The following is a 13,728-nucleotide window of genomic DNA, read 5'->3' on the forward strand; positions in this document are numbered from 1 at the left end:
ATTACGAATCAAATAAATCCACACACTTCTTGAAAAATCGTCAACAATTGTTAAAAATATTTCGCTCCACAAGATGACGGAGTTTTGTAAGGACCCCATAGATCAATGTGAACTAACTCAAACAATCTACTAGCATGACTATCACTAACAGGAAAACTCTCTCTACATTGCTTTGCACGTGGACATACATCGCAAACTTTATTATTCTTTCTACGAGTACTACTCACAGGAGGGAGTGACTTTAATATCTTCTCCGACGGATGCCCCATACGTTGATGCCACAAATCAACCACACAACGCAGCGAAAGCACCTTCACTCTCGGAACTCCTCGGAAAAAATATAGTCCTTCTTGTCGATCACCCACGCCAATCACCGTCCTCGTCGTATGGTCCTGAATCACACAAATTTTGTTAGTAAATTGAGCTGAACAATTCAATTCGTCACTTAATTGAGTTACAGAAATTAAATTGCAGTTTAATTTAGGCACAAATAAAACATCGTGAAGAACCAATCCCCCTTCCAATGTCACAGAACCATATTGATTCGAGTTTGCCGCCACACCATCCCGTAACACAACCGAACAGTCTTGGGACGTAGTAATATTTTTCAAAAGTGAGAGATTTCCCGTCACATGATTCGAAGCACCTGTGTCAACTATCCAGCGTAAGTCTAGATTACCTTGCAATTTTGCCTTAGGCTTAGACAAAATATCCATTATTTGCTGCACTTGGTCTTTCGAAACCCCCGCAATACCGTGCAAATCAGTTACAGCAGCTGTTGTCCCTGCTTTGCTGCCATCCTGCGCTACTACACTGCTGATGGCAGTAGGTGTTGTAACAGCATTGGCACGTGCTTCCACAACTGTGCCGGTATGTCTACGGCCAGCTTTGCCGCCACGAGAACCTGTTCTGCCACCCCTCCCTGGACCACGACCACCCCGCCGTTTCTCATCCCACCAATCAGGAAACCCAATGAGTTGATAACAACTTTCCTCTTCATGGCCTTCACGATTACAGTGAGTACAGAACTTGGAAGACACATCAACAAAATTTGGTCTAGACTTGGTTTCGACTTTAAACGCCATCACATTCTCTATTCCCTTACTGCCTTTAGCCCGCATATTCTCCGTATTAACCACAGTCTGGTAAGCCTCATCAACAGAAGGCAACGGTGTTTGAGCCAACAATTGGGCTCGAATGGCCTCATAATGATCATCAAGGCCTATTAAAAAATAATGCAGACGATCTTCCTCCCGTATTTCTCCAGCCTGCTTTGCGATATTGCAGGTACACCCCGCACATGTACACCTCGGCACCCTCGCGTACTGTACGTACTCCTTCCAGATTTTCGACATTCGTCCGAAATACTCCGTAACAGCCTCGGTGGTGGACTGTTTACAGCTAATCAATGCCATTTTAATATGACAAACTCTCGTCCTGGTCACCACGCAAAACCTCTTCCTCAAGTGACACCATAATTCGAACGCAATATCATAGTCTTCAATGGAAGACCGTAGAGTCTCGTCAATTGTGTTCGTAATCCATGACACAACCATAGAATTCACAGCGTACCAATGCTTCATCTTGTTTGAATCAGTAGAAGGCTCGGTAACAGAACCATCCACAAACCCAAATTTAAACTTCGAAATCATTGAACGCCTTACAGCCTTTGCCCATTCATCGTAATTAACCGAACCGCGAAGCTTCACCGACGTTATTATGATGCCTGGCCCATCGCAAGAGCCAAGATAATAGTCGAGGTCGACCTGCGGAGGCTCCTTCGCCGGTGGTGGTCCTTCATCGTCTCCCATGGTTTACGATTAAACGGCCGCACTCCTCTCAGTTTGTGCGGAAAAAAAATTATTCTAGGTTTAACCTAGGCTCGTGATACCATGACAAATAATCTCAATCTCGTACTTCTCATTAATTATCAACGTCATATATATATTACATTAGGAAGGCTAACTAGGTAATTCCGTATATATTTAGGATATTACAATATTCACAAAATAAACTCCGTATACTCCGTATCCTATTGTAACATATACTAAGCAAGAAATCCCACAGAAGAGATAGAAAAGATGGATACTGAGCAAGTGGATGAGGTGTTTTCTTTGTTCTTCAGTTTTCTTTCTTATTCGTTTTTCTATCATCTTTTTCGAACTAATACAATTTCTCTTTGTTCGTTTCAGTCTTCTTCAGGCGATGAGTCTGATAATGAGTTGTCATCCAAGCTTAACCTCCGGTGGTATGTGGCTCTTGTAAATCTATGTCTAAAGGTTTTAGGTGCTTTCTGTAATTCTGTGTTTTGGTGTATTAATTTAGCCCGAAATTTACAACTGTAGGTTAGGGCATATATAGTTAGACACATTTATCATAATATACGGTGTAAACAATTTATTTGAGGATTGATATGATCGTAAAGGCTTAAGTTATGAAATGGAATAAGTTGTTAAAAGTGTGTTGTCTTAGTCTTTTCTAATTGGTGAAGTGCTCTTATGTTGTATGTATGACAGATTGTAATGTTTGATTAGCTAAGCTTGTATGTTGCAGATTAGAGTATTAAGTTTATTTTAAAAGTATATGTTAAGGTACAGTTAGTTACGTATGGATGAGAAAGATTGAGTCTTTTGCATGTACTAGTTGTTCAAGTGTTACTCTTTTTGTGGATTAGTCAAAGTTTGAGTTTGTTGTTACTTTAGATGTGTAATGTGTTTCGTCCCGCGGTCTTGATTGAGTTTATATCATGTTAGTTTATATTGTCATGTTAGTTGTTGTTGGTAGTATTTAGTTGACATGTTACTCTAATATATTTAATTGAAGTATGTTTGAAATCTTTTTTAGGATTCTTTGTCCTCATAAGAAAAAGTTATGGCCATCTCCTGCCTTGGAGATATTCTCAGTATTCATTGGTCGGGAAAACTCAAAGGTTGGACAAATTTATGGGTCCATTGAAGTTCTTTGTGATGATACTGAAATGTGTTACATATTCAAAAGGGATGAAAATAATGCCCTGAAGTTAGGAGAACACATGAGATCCACACCTGTATTAGAAGGTTCTCGAGTTTTTGAACATTTTAGTCCGTTGGGGATCAAGTTTGATATTAAGGATGTTCAGAGCGATTTAGCTATCAAGGGCTATGTAACACCCCCGATTTACTAACTAAAAATAAATAAGAATATAAAAGACTTTATAATAAATTGCGGAAACTTACACCTAAATCGGAGGTATCACCGCCACACTTGACCACATTGTCAAGTGCTAAGGCTTACAAAACTCAAACTATTACAACTCAATTACTAGGTGATCTAATTACAACCGTACAACTGTCATAAAAGACTAAACGGTAAAACAGTAGCTCCTTTAACTTCTAAAGACGGTCCTTCACGATCAATCTGCTCCAATCATCTTGACTGCTCACCATAGAGGACAAATTCCAAAAGGATCGTCGCAGGGCCACCATAAGAAAAAGACATGGCCGCAAACACACATAGCAAATAAACACACGTCAGCAAAAAGCTGAGTAATCACCTGTAATATACAAAAAAATACTAATGTAGAATATATAATAAAGGCTTATGTAAAAAATGTAGTATGAAACTACATTTCAAGTATGATCCCAAAGATAAAACTAACTCCATACTCTATAGAAACTATAAATATTCTCTTCATATAAACCTCAAATATATTGATATGATCTTTTCCTCTACTAAACGTACTCAAACCAGTAGGTGCCATAATTGCTCTTTGGGATTGACGCAGAGATCTTCATATCTCAGCGTTTGAGTTGTCTAGGATTAAAATGACTAATTCAGAGTTAAGTTAAAAAGTTATAGGACAAGCCGTTTAATTGAAGAGACTATCTCTTTCTACATGTTAGCTATGTGATTCTTGTAATGAGTCTATATGACTAGTTTTGAGTTCGAGGACGAACTCCTTTTTTTTAAGGGGGATAGTATGTAATATCCCTAATATTTTATGTTTAAGTTAGGTATTATTTTTTTTAAAAAAAATTCTTTAGAATTTGAAACTAAAGTAAGAAAGTTTTTCTAAATTCTTTTAAGGAGGGTAGATAGGGCCACAAAAGTCAAACTAAGAGACAAGTGATTGTATGTGTACGGGAAGCCCTACCGGCATGCCGGTAGGACAACCCATAACAGCTATAACATGGGCATATACTCATAAGAAGCACCAAGGGTTCAGTCGGTACCCAGGATTTGCAATCCCAACCGGCATCGCTCTGACATCATCTGTCTGTCAGAGCCTAAAGAGAGGATCCAGAACCTACGGGTAATAACCCGGGTCCTCCGTACAAGTAACCCGTCTATATATACGGACCCCCATCAATGCCAAAGGTACGCAATTCCACCCCAATCATTCTTATAAGCATTTATTACAGAGCTATCAGCATAATCTGACTTAGGCATCGGAGGGGTAATTCTCGGATCACCCCCGAGGCTAGTTAACGGTTTCACTGTGCAGGATCCAGTCAGCAACCTCAGTCGGAAGTCAGTCATCCCTTTCCTGTTCCAAATCCGCTACCGGAACAATTGGCGCTAGAAGGAGGGGACCCCCACTTGTAAACAGAACCCACAGCCAGACAAAAAAAAAAAAACAAAAAACCCCTGGACCATCAAAAATCACCATTGAGAATGGAGAGTACGCAGTCGGATTCGTACAAGAAAAGCAAAAAACAGGCCTCGAAAACAACCCCACAGAGTACACAGACGACAAAAGCAACAACCCCATTGAAATCCACGTTGTTCTCAGCAGAGCCAATAATAACACCCGTCAATGACCAACCCACCCCCCAGCTAGGGAGCCAGTCGGTAGTCAGCAAAACTACGACTGCAGCAACACCCTTGCATGTCCTTGGATACTCAGTCGAGGACGACGACTCAGACGGAGAGCCCGAAAGCCCAACCCAGGATGATACACAAATACCGTCTGAACTCGCCGGTCAATTCTCGGAGGAACAGTTGGCTACGGCAAGAGCGGTGATGGTCGCGTTGTCGGCCCTGAAGCCAGCGAGAAAAGCAAACACAGAACCCGCACCCAGGATAGTCACAAACCAGGCTACGGAAACACCAGTCGGCGAAAAAAGGAAGAGACTGCCGATAAGAAACCTATTCGGAGAACAGATCCTAGTGCAACACGAACAACACCCCAATACAAACCAGGCGATTGCTCTGCGCAGTCGGCCAGAACCGATGGTCATCGAAGAGACAAGAGAAGCGCCCCAGAGATACGCGCCGCGCCGTTACACCATCCAACTTGCAAACTCCCCCCTGTGCGCGGACATTCTGGAAGAACCAATGGAGAAATTGAAGTTCCCACTCTGCAAGTATGACGGATCCACGGATCCGGAGGTCCATTGCAACACATTTGAGCAACATATGATGCTGTATACAGATTCCGACGCCATGTGGTGCAAGGTATTTCCCTCAACGCTGCTGGGAGTGGCATCCGGCTGGTATAAGGGACTGCCAAAGGGGTCGGTATACAATTACCGACAGTTAGAAGCAGAGTTCATGCTACGGTTCATCAGTCGGCAGCAGAGAAAGAAAACGTCGGGAGAACTGATGGCAGTCACCCAAAGAAGCGGAGAGTCCTTAAGAGATTACCTCACCAGATTCAACAACGAGTCCACCAGCATACCAAACTTGCAACAAGAGATAGCTGTGGTGGCCCTGATGAGAGGAATGAACCACTGCGAGTTCAAAAAATACTTGGGAAGGAAATCCTTCACCGATCTGGGAAGCGCACTGGTGAAGGCCCATGAATACATCAAAAGTGATGAGCTGATGACAATCCCAAATCATTATCAGTCGGCACAGACTAGAAATGTCGCACCAAGGCCGGTTCAGCCGGCGCAGCAAAGTCAGAATAGGGGATTCAGAAAGGATGAACAGAGGAGGGACCCAAGAGGGAGAGATCACCAGAAATAGTCAACCATCATATACCCCACATTCCATGAATACACCCCATTGAACGCCCCAAGATCCGCAATTTACAATGTCAACAAGAACGAAAACTGGAATAGGCCTCCACCAATGAGCGACAAACTCAGACCACAGTCGAAGTACTGTGCATTCCATGATGACTGTGGGCACTATACGGAAGACTGCAGAGATTTGAAAGATAACATCGAGGATATGATCAGGAGAGGCTACCTGACGCAATATAAAGCCCGACAGAACAACAACAACAACAACCAACAGAATAGCAGCCGGCAGGGTAATAACACAAACAACAGGTTACCATCCACCCAAACAACACTCCGAATAGAGCAGAAGGCACCAGAAACCAGTCGCAGCGGAGAGGCTAGAAACAATGGCCAGAAAGGGCCGACAGTATGGGTCATATCCGGAGGACCGTGCCATGGAGGAACAATCAGTGGAGCCGGCAGAAGTCTGGGCGAACACCGCCACCTGATAAACTACCATAGCACCAGAAACTGGCCGTCACCCCAAGTCATGCCAAACATCTCGTTCACCCCAGCCGACTGCCGCGGAATTATATACCCTCACGACGACCCACTGGTTTTGGGCCTCGAAATAGCAAACTTCCCAGTAAAACGAATACTGGTGGATGGAGGGAGTTCAGCGAACATTATCTTTTGGGAAGCCTTCATCCAACTGAAAATAGACGAGAAAGAGCTCACACGAGTCAACTATCCTGTGATAGGATTTTCCGGAGCCACGGTCTTTCCGGAAGGTAGCATCAGGCTACCGGTGCAGATTGGAGAGGGAAGGACCGCAAGGGACCTAATGGTAGACTTCTTGGTAATCAAAGTGCCGGCTGCATACAACGTCATAGTGGGCCGGCCATTCATCCACGATGCACAGGCAGTGGTATCAACATACCATCTAACCATGATATACATGTCCAACTTTAAGAAGGCTGAGAGAATCCGAGGCAGTCAAGAGTCAGCAAGATCATGCTACTTGACGGCATTAAAAACACCAGGCCGATTGACCCCATCCAGGAATATAACGAGAGAGGCAGCAATGAAAAGACCGGCAAAATGCCAAACCCCAAAATCAGAGGGTGAGCAATCTCTGTTGCCCAAGAAGGAGAAAAGGCAGAAACAGGAGTCACCCACAATCGAAAGCATCGAAAAGGGGGCTACTTTACCTAGGGTAGAGGCCGGAGGAGAGTTGGAAGAAATCGAGCTGGTAGAAGGAGAAACTGGCAGAACAGTGAAGATAGGAACCGACATTGACCCCCAGTTGCGGGTAAACATGATCGGTCTATTGAGAGAACACGCGGATGTGTTCGCATTTTCTGCAGACGAAATGCCAGGTAGAAGCCCGGATGTAATCGAGCACCGACTGAATGTCGACAGAGCAGTCAGGCCGGTAAAACAAAAGAAAAGAAACTTCTCAACGGAAAAAAATCAAGCAATACAGGAAGAGGTAGAAAAGTTGCTGGCAGCAGGATTTATTGAACCATGTGACTACCCAGAGTGGTTGGCCAACGTCATAATGGTTAAGAAGTCAAACGGCTCGTGGAGAATGTGCGTAGATTTCACAAACCTGAATAGAGCATGCCACGACTAGCCACTTTTGAAAAGATTGAGGATCAAGGGCCACTGTTTGTATGAAAACAGCCAAGTGTACGCAACCAGGTTGCGAATAACAATGGGCGATAGCTGAACAAGGCCGACATTCCAAGCCCGTAGAACCTTCTCAATGAATGGGTGCAAGGGAAAACGCAGCCCATAGTCGAACATCTTTGTATACACAACAACATGGCCTTCAGGACAGTCAGCCATCGTCTGCTCTTCTTTCGGCACAACCAGTCTGTAGCCCTCAGGTAAACCCAAAAAGCGACCACCTACCTCGGAATGCCGGTTGGCAATGGCCTCTTTTACAAAATCACCATCTATCTCGGTGGTGAGGGCAGCAGAGTCATTAGGGGGAGGGGCCGGAACCAAGAACGCAGCAGCCTCACCTTCGAAATTCACATCGGCGTCCAGGGCCTCTTCTTCAAACACTTGCTGCAAAATCGCAGCATCCTCCTCATCTTCGTCAGAGTCGGCGATAGGCGGCGCCCTTAGCCCAGGAGACCCGGATTCAGAAGACTCCAGTATGGAGTCGCCAGGGGTGGAAGGCACATCACCACTACCGACGGAATTAGCCTCACCCACATCATGGACGACAGGCTCCTTACCGGCCCGTCGATTACTTGTAGACGGTTCTGCGTCTGACGACATGGCCCTAGAAACATATATATTGCCGATGTTAGTACCGTACTCCCCAAGACCAGAGCCGCCAGGCTGAGTAAATTCCCGATAATCCCGCAAATGGTACCTAACCGAAATCGGATCTACGTCTAAGATCGGCTCCCCAGCCGGCACGTTATGCTCATTCGGCCTAAGCTCTCTCTCCATTCGTGCCCGCAGGCCATGTAACTGTTGTGAGCGAGTAAACTGAGCCGCAGTCATGGGTATAAAAGGGCCGGTAACAGGATTCCCACCCATGAACTGCGCAAAAGGAGGTGGCGTGTTCGATTTTATCCCCCACCCAGTATTCTTAACGTTACTACCGGCAGTATTCCCGTCCATATTTAACTCTATGCCAGAATCGCTACTTGTGTCTGAGAGGTTTATAACATTATCAACCCCAACCCTACCAATCATGTTTTGGCTACCCCCACTCAAAACGCATGCAAACAAAAACGGAAACACCCGACAAAAAGAGTAAGTAAGGCCAGAAACCGTACCTAATTCCGGAAATTCACAACGAAATTCACTCTCAACAGCTGCAAAGTCCCTCAAACAACCCAACTGAAAGAACAAAACGAGAAAGTCAGACAGCCAAACCCTAATAAAACACCGGGCAACCTAAAAAACCAGATCAAGTTCGAAACTTACTAAGAGCGACAATCAAACCCCAACGGAAAAAGTACGGCAGGAAGAGACGAGCAAAAAATGAGAAAGAAAAAGAAGAGAGAGAAAGAGAGCAGTTTGGCAGCACAAGAAAAATCGCAAAAGTAAATAAGAAAGAACGGAAATGAAGAGAAAGGAAGAAACGGTTACTTAAAGAAACGAATGGAAGTTGAAACGACAGGAGGCAGATCTGGGCGGTTGAAAATATCACAACTCCCAACATCTGCCGGATGGCCGACACGTGTCCAAAACACTTTTCAAATCTCCCGCCACGCGTATAAGGAAAAATGAACCGTCGCCACGTGTCAGTCAAGGGGGCTAGTCAGCCTAAAGAAGTCAAGGGGGCTAGTCAGCCTAAAAAATTCAAGGGGGCTAGTCAGCCTAAAAAGTCAAGGGGGCTAGTCAGCCTAGAAAAATAAAGGGGGCTAGTCAGCCTAAAAATTCAAGGGGGCTAGTCAGCCTAGAAAAATAAAGGGGGCTAGTCAACCAAAAAAGTCAAGGGGCCTAGTTAGCCTAAAAGAGTCAAGGGGGATAGTCAGCCTAAAGGACCCAAGGGGGCTGGCCATTCAAAGAAATCAAAGATGACAGCCAGCCAACAGAATCAAGCACAGACATGGGCAGCCGGCCTACAGAAAACTATCCATTTAAAGTGATCAATCCTTGTCCTAATGGGGGCTAGTCGTGGCATCAGAACAAGAATTGAGCTCAAAACCGCATTGCAATCGGCCATTTACAGAAACAATCACACCCATGGGGTGTTGATCGTCCCCAAGGGGGCTAGTTGTATAGGGGGTTTACCCCTGCTTTTCGCTTTTTTCTTTATCAGAGCAACTACAGACTATCAAAGGCAGCTGTAGTCACTCTGAGGGGGCTAGTTGTACGGGAAGCCCTACCGGCATGCCGGTAGGACAACCCATAACAACTATAACATGGGCATATACTCATAAGAAGCACCAAGGGTTCAGTCGGTACCCAGGATTTGCAATCCCAACCGGCATCGCTCTAACATCATCTGTCTGTCAGAGCCGAAAGAGAGGATCCAGAACCAACGGGTAATAACCCGGGTCCTCCGTACAAGTAACCCGTCTATATATACAGACCCCCATCAATGCCAAAGGTACGCAATTCCACCCCAATCATTCTTATAAGCATTTATTACAAAGCTATCAGCATAATCTGACTTAGGCATCGAAGGGGTAATTCTCGGATCACCCCCGAGGCTAGTTAACGATTTCACTGTGCAGGATCCAGTCAGCAACCTCAGTCGGAAGTCAGTCATCCCTTTCCTGTTCCAAGTCCGCTACCGGAACAGTATGTTTTGTCTCGAGTTAGATTGGTGCAAAATTAAGTAATAGATATCTTGAATGTATTATTTAAGGAACTAATTTGATATTACCATACTCTTAAAGTAGGATTCTTTAGAAGAGATTGTATCATACTTTTATTGTTATTGGACTTGTTTATGTGTTTTAGGATCTTCATAGGATCTAAAGTTGTAAGAGTTGGCATGCAATCTACTTGTCAAAGTCTGATGAGTTTGCACTAAGGAAGAACATCTCTGTTTCTGCCGCCTAATGGGCTGGCTATTATGTATGAAGTATCATGTTAGTCCAACATTTATATCCCAAAGGATGATTTTGCGAATACTATTTTTCTAGCTTGAGAAACAGGTTTATCAGTGTGCTGATTTTGCGAATACTATTTTGTTGGCTTGGGAAACAGGTTTTATAAATTACCAGTGGTGTTCCTGGTGTATTCTATTTGTTAAACTTCTAAGTTTAGAGCTGTGTTTGAGAGAGAAGAAGATGATATTATTAATCCCAGAATTCTGGTAATTCTTGTTACAAAATACAGCAGCAGTACATAGCTTCTTATATACTAGTGTGCTAGTTTCTAAGAGAACAAACACAACAGTGTGAGTTAGTTATAACTAACTCTTACAATCTGTAACAAACTATTGACAAGTCATCAATCTGTGTCAGCTATTGACACATCAGCAATCTGTGTGTTGTTGTCCTCAAGTGTCAGCAAGCAGTTCAGTAATGCAGTGAATAACTGAGCTTTGCTGTCAGTTTGGTCTTGATCAAGTGTATTACTTGATTGCTTCTGAGCTTCTGCGGCTTGTACTCCAATAGCCCATCTCAAGCTAGGTGGTGGTTCAAGTTGAAGCATACCTAGCTTGGAGATTAATTCAGAATGTTGAGGGTAGGATAATACTTTTGTGAGCATATCAGCTAACTGATCAGCAGTGGGAACATGTAATACCCTGAATTCTTAAAACTCGATTAATTATGCTTAATTATTTTTATTTAGCTTAAAATCGTTTTAAATCCTAAAATTCGAACTTTATTTTTAATTAACGAAGTTTTATTTCGCTTGAATTTTTAAATATTGTTACACTATTTGTTAATTTTCAGATTTTATGATTTAATTTCAAATTTACGAGTTTAAGCTTTTTTTTAAATATTAGTTATTTCGTGATTGATTTCGGATTTTTAATAATTTCAAAACATTCTTATTCAGAAACTAAATTCATTTTTTCGTTAACGATATTTATATAAAGGATTATCTAAAACTTAATTTTTTATTTAAACATTTCTATTCAAATTAATTTCCTAAAAATAGAAATCAGTTTTTTGAATTTTTGCCTAACTAAAGTGAAATGACAAAACAACAAAATGCTTTAAAAAAAATATATATATTTTATAAATCTAATTTTCAAGTTTCGAGGACGAAACTTTTTCTAAGGGGGTAAGAATGTAATACCCTGAATTCTTAAAACTCGATTAATTATGCTTAATTATTTTTATTTAGCTTAAAATCGTTTTAAATCCTAAAATTCGAACTTTATTTTTAATTAACGAAGTTTTATTTCGCTTGAATTTTTAAATATTGTTACACTATTTGTTAATTTTCAGATTTTATAATTTAATTTCAAATTTACGAGTTTAATCTACTTTTTAAATATTAGTTATTTCGTGATTGATTTCGGATTTTTAATAATTTTAAAACATTCTTATTCAGAAACTAAATTCATTTTTTCGTTAACGATATTTATATAAAGGATTATCTAAAACTTAATTTTTTATTTAAACATTTCTATTCAAATTAATTTCCTAAAAATAGAAATCAATTTTTTGAATTTTTGCCTAACTAAAGTGAAATGACAAAACAACAAAATGCTTTAAAAAAAAAAACAAAAAAAAAAAAAAAAAAAAAAAAAAACACATTTTTTTTCCTTTTCTTGCGCTTCACGTGTACCAGGAAGAAGGAAGCCATTCCTTCCTTCCTCTCTTTCCCTCAATTCGGTCCTTGTTCATGCCTTGCTCCCCAAGGACTTTAGCTTCTCTTTCACTCTGCTTAAAACTATAAATCAGAGCAAAAATTTGCCCCAATTCTTCATTCCATCAGCTCCAATTTCAAGTTGAATTTCAAAAACTAAAAATCAATTTTACTCCCCTTGTTGTTTCCTGTTTGTTCGAACCACCACCATCGCCGGTGGCTGCCACCGCTGCTGTCCCCTTCTCCCCTTCGCTGCACCACCTTGCTGCGCCCCATTCCCGACCACCCAACACCGCACGCACCACCGTCCCCTGTTTCCCCTCTCTCGCAACTCCCCTGCCTCTCCCTCTTTTCTCTTCGCTGTACCACACCCACAACCACCAGCGTCGCACCACCACTCCCAGCCATCCTCTCCACTATGTGAACCCACCTCCGTCCCCAATAACCGTCGCACCGCCGCCTAGAACCAAAAATAAATACTCCCCCGTAATTCCCGTGTTTTGCGCAAACTCACCCCATCCTCGTTGTTTCTCCGCCGTGAACCACCCACCCCCACCGCCGCCTCACCGGCGCGGTTCCGCGCTGATGCGCCGCCCATAAATCCGGCCGCCACCCAACCTCCTTCTTCCTTCCCCTCTCCTCCCTCGTGCCCCTCCCCTGTTTCCCCTGCTCGTGCCTCCCTTTCCAGAAATCCAAATAAATCAAGTTTCAATTTGAAACTTGATTTATTCTCCCAAGCCCAACTTGAATTGGCCCATTTTAATTGTTTGGACTTTTGGGTGAGTTATACCAAATTTTCAGAATTTTCTTAGTTATGGATTTTCATGTTTTGATAAAGGTTAATCATATAATTATTTACTAATAAATTGTTTATTATTTTTCAGGTTTAATTATCGATTTTACTAGAAATAAGTTACTAGCTTTATTTATCAAATATGGAATTTAAATAATATTTTCATGAAAATCGATTTATGAAATATATAAATATATTTTGATTAAAATTTCGTTTAATAATATTTTCATTAAATTATGAAATTATATTTTTATTAAAATACGTTATTTATAAATTTATTATTTATAAACTTAATAGTTATAAAATATCGATTTTAGATTATTTGTCGATTCAATACTAATTCGATAATTTAATATTTTGAAAGAAATTGGACTCGGGGCTCAGGAAGGACGATCCATCAGACAGGAAGTATAAAAACTACGGTTGAGGTAACGGTTATTGCTAGTACCCACAATCCCTTCGAAATGTATTTATGTACGAATGATGTTATGAATGATTGATGTTTTATAATGATGTTTTATGATTTGCGGGATTACAAATATGATTCGATTGAATTGTTTTATGATAATGCAGCTTTATGCAAAGTATCAATTTAATGAATTATTATTCCTGAAAGAAATGATTTTATGAAATAACGAGATTTAATGGTTATTGAACCACCCTGAATGATTGATTTTTTCCTGATTAATGTTCAACTAAAAGAAATGTAAACATGATAAATGAAAGTTTAAGAACTGGTCAAGTTCCCCTGATATGGAG

This window comes from Spinacia oleracea, chromosome 4 (genome assembly GCF_020520425.1).
Source record: "Spinacia oleracea cultivar Varoflay chromosome 4, BTI_SOV_V1, whole genome shotgun sequence".
Lineage (NCBI taxonomy): Eukaryota > Viridiplantae > Streptophyta > Magnoliopsida > Caryophyllales > Amaranthaceae > Spinacia > Spinacia oleracea.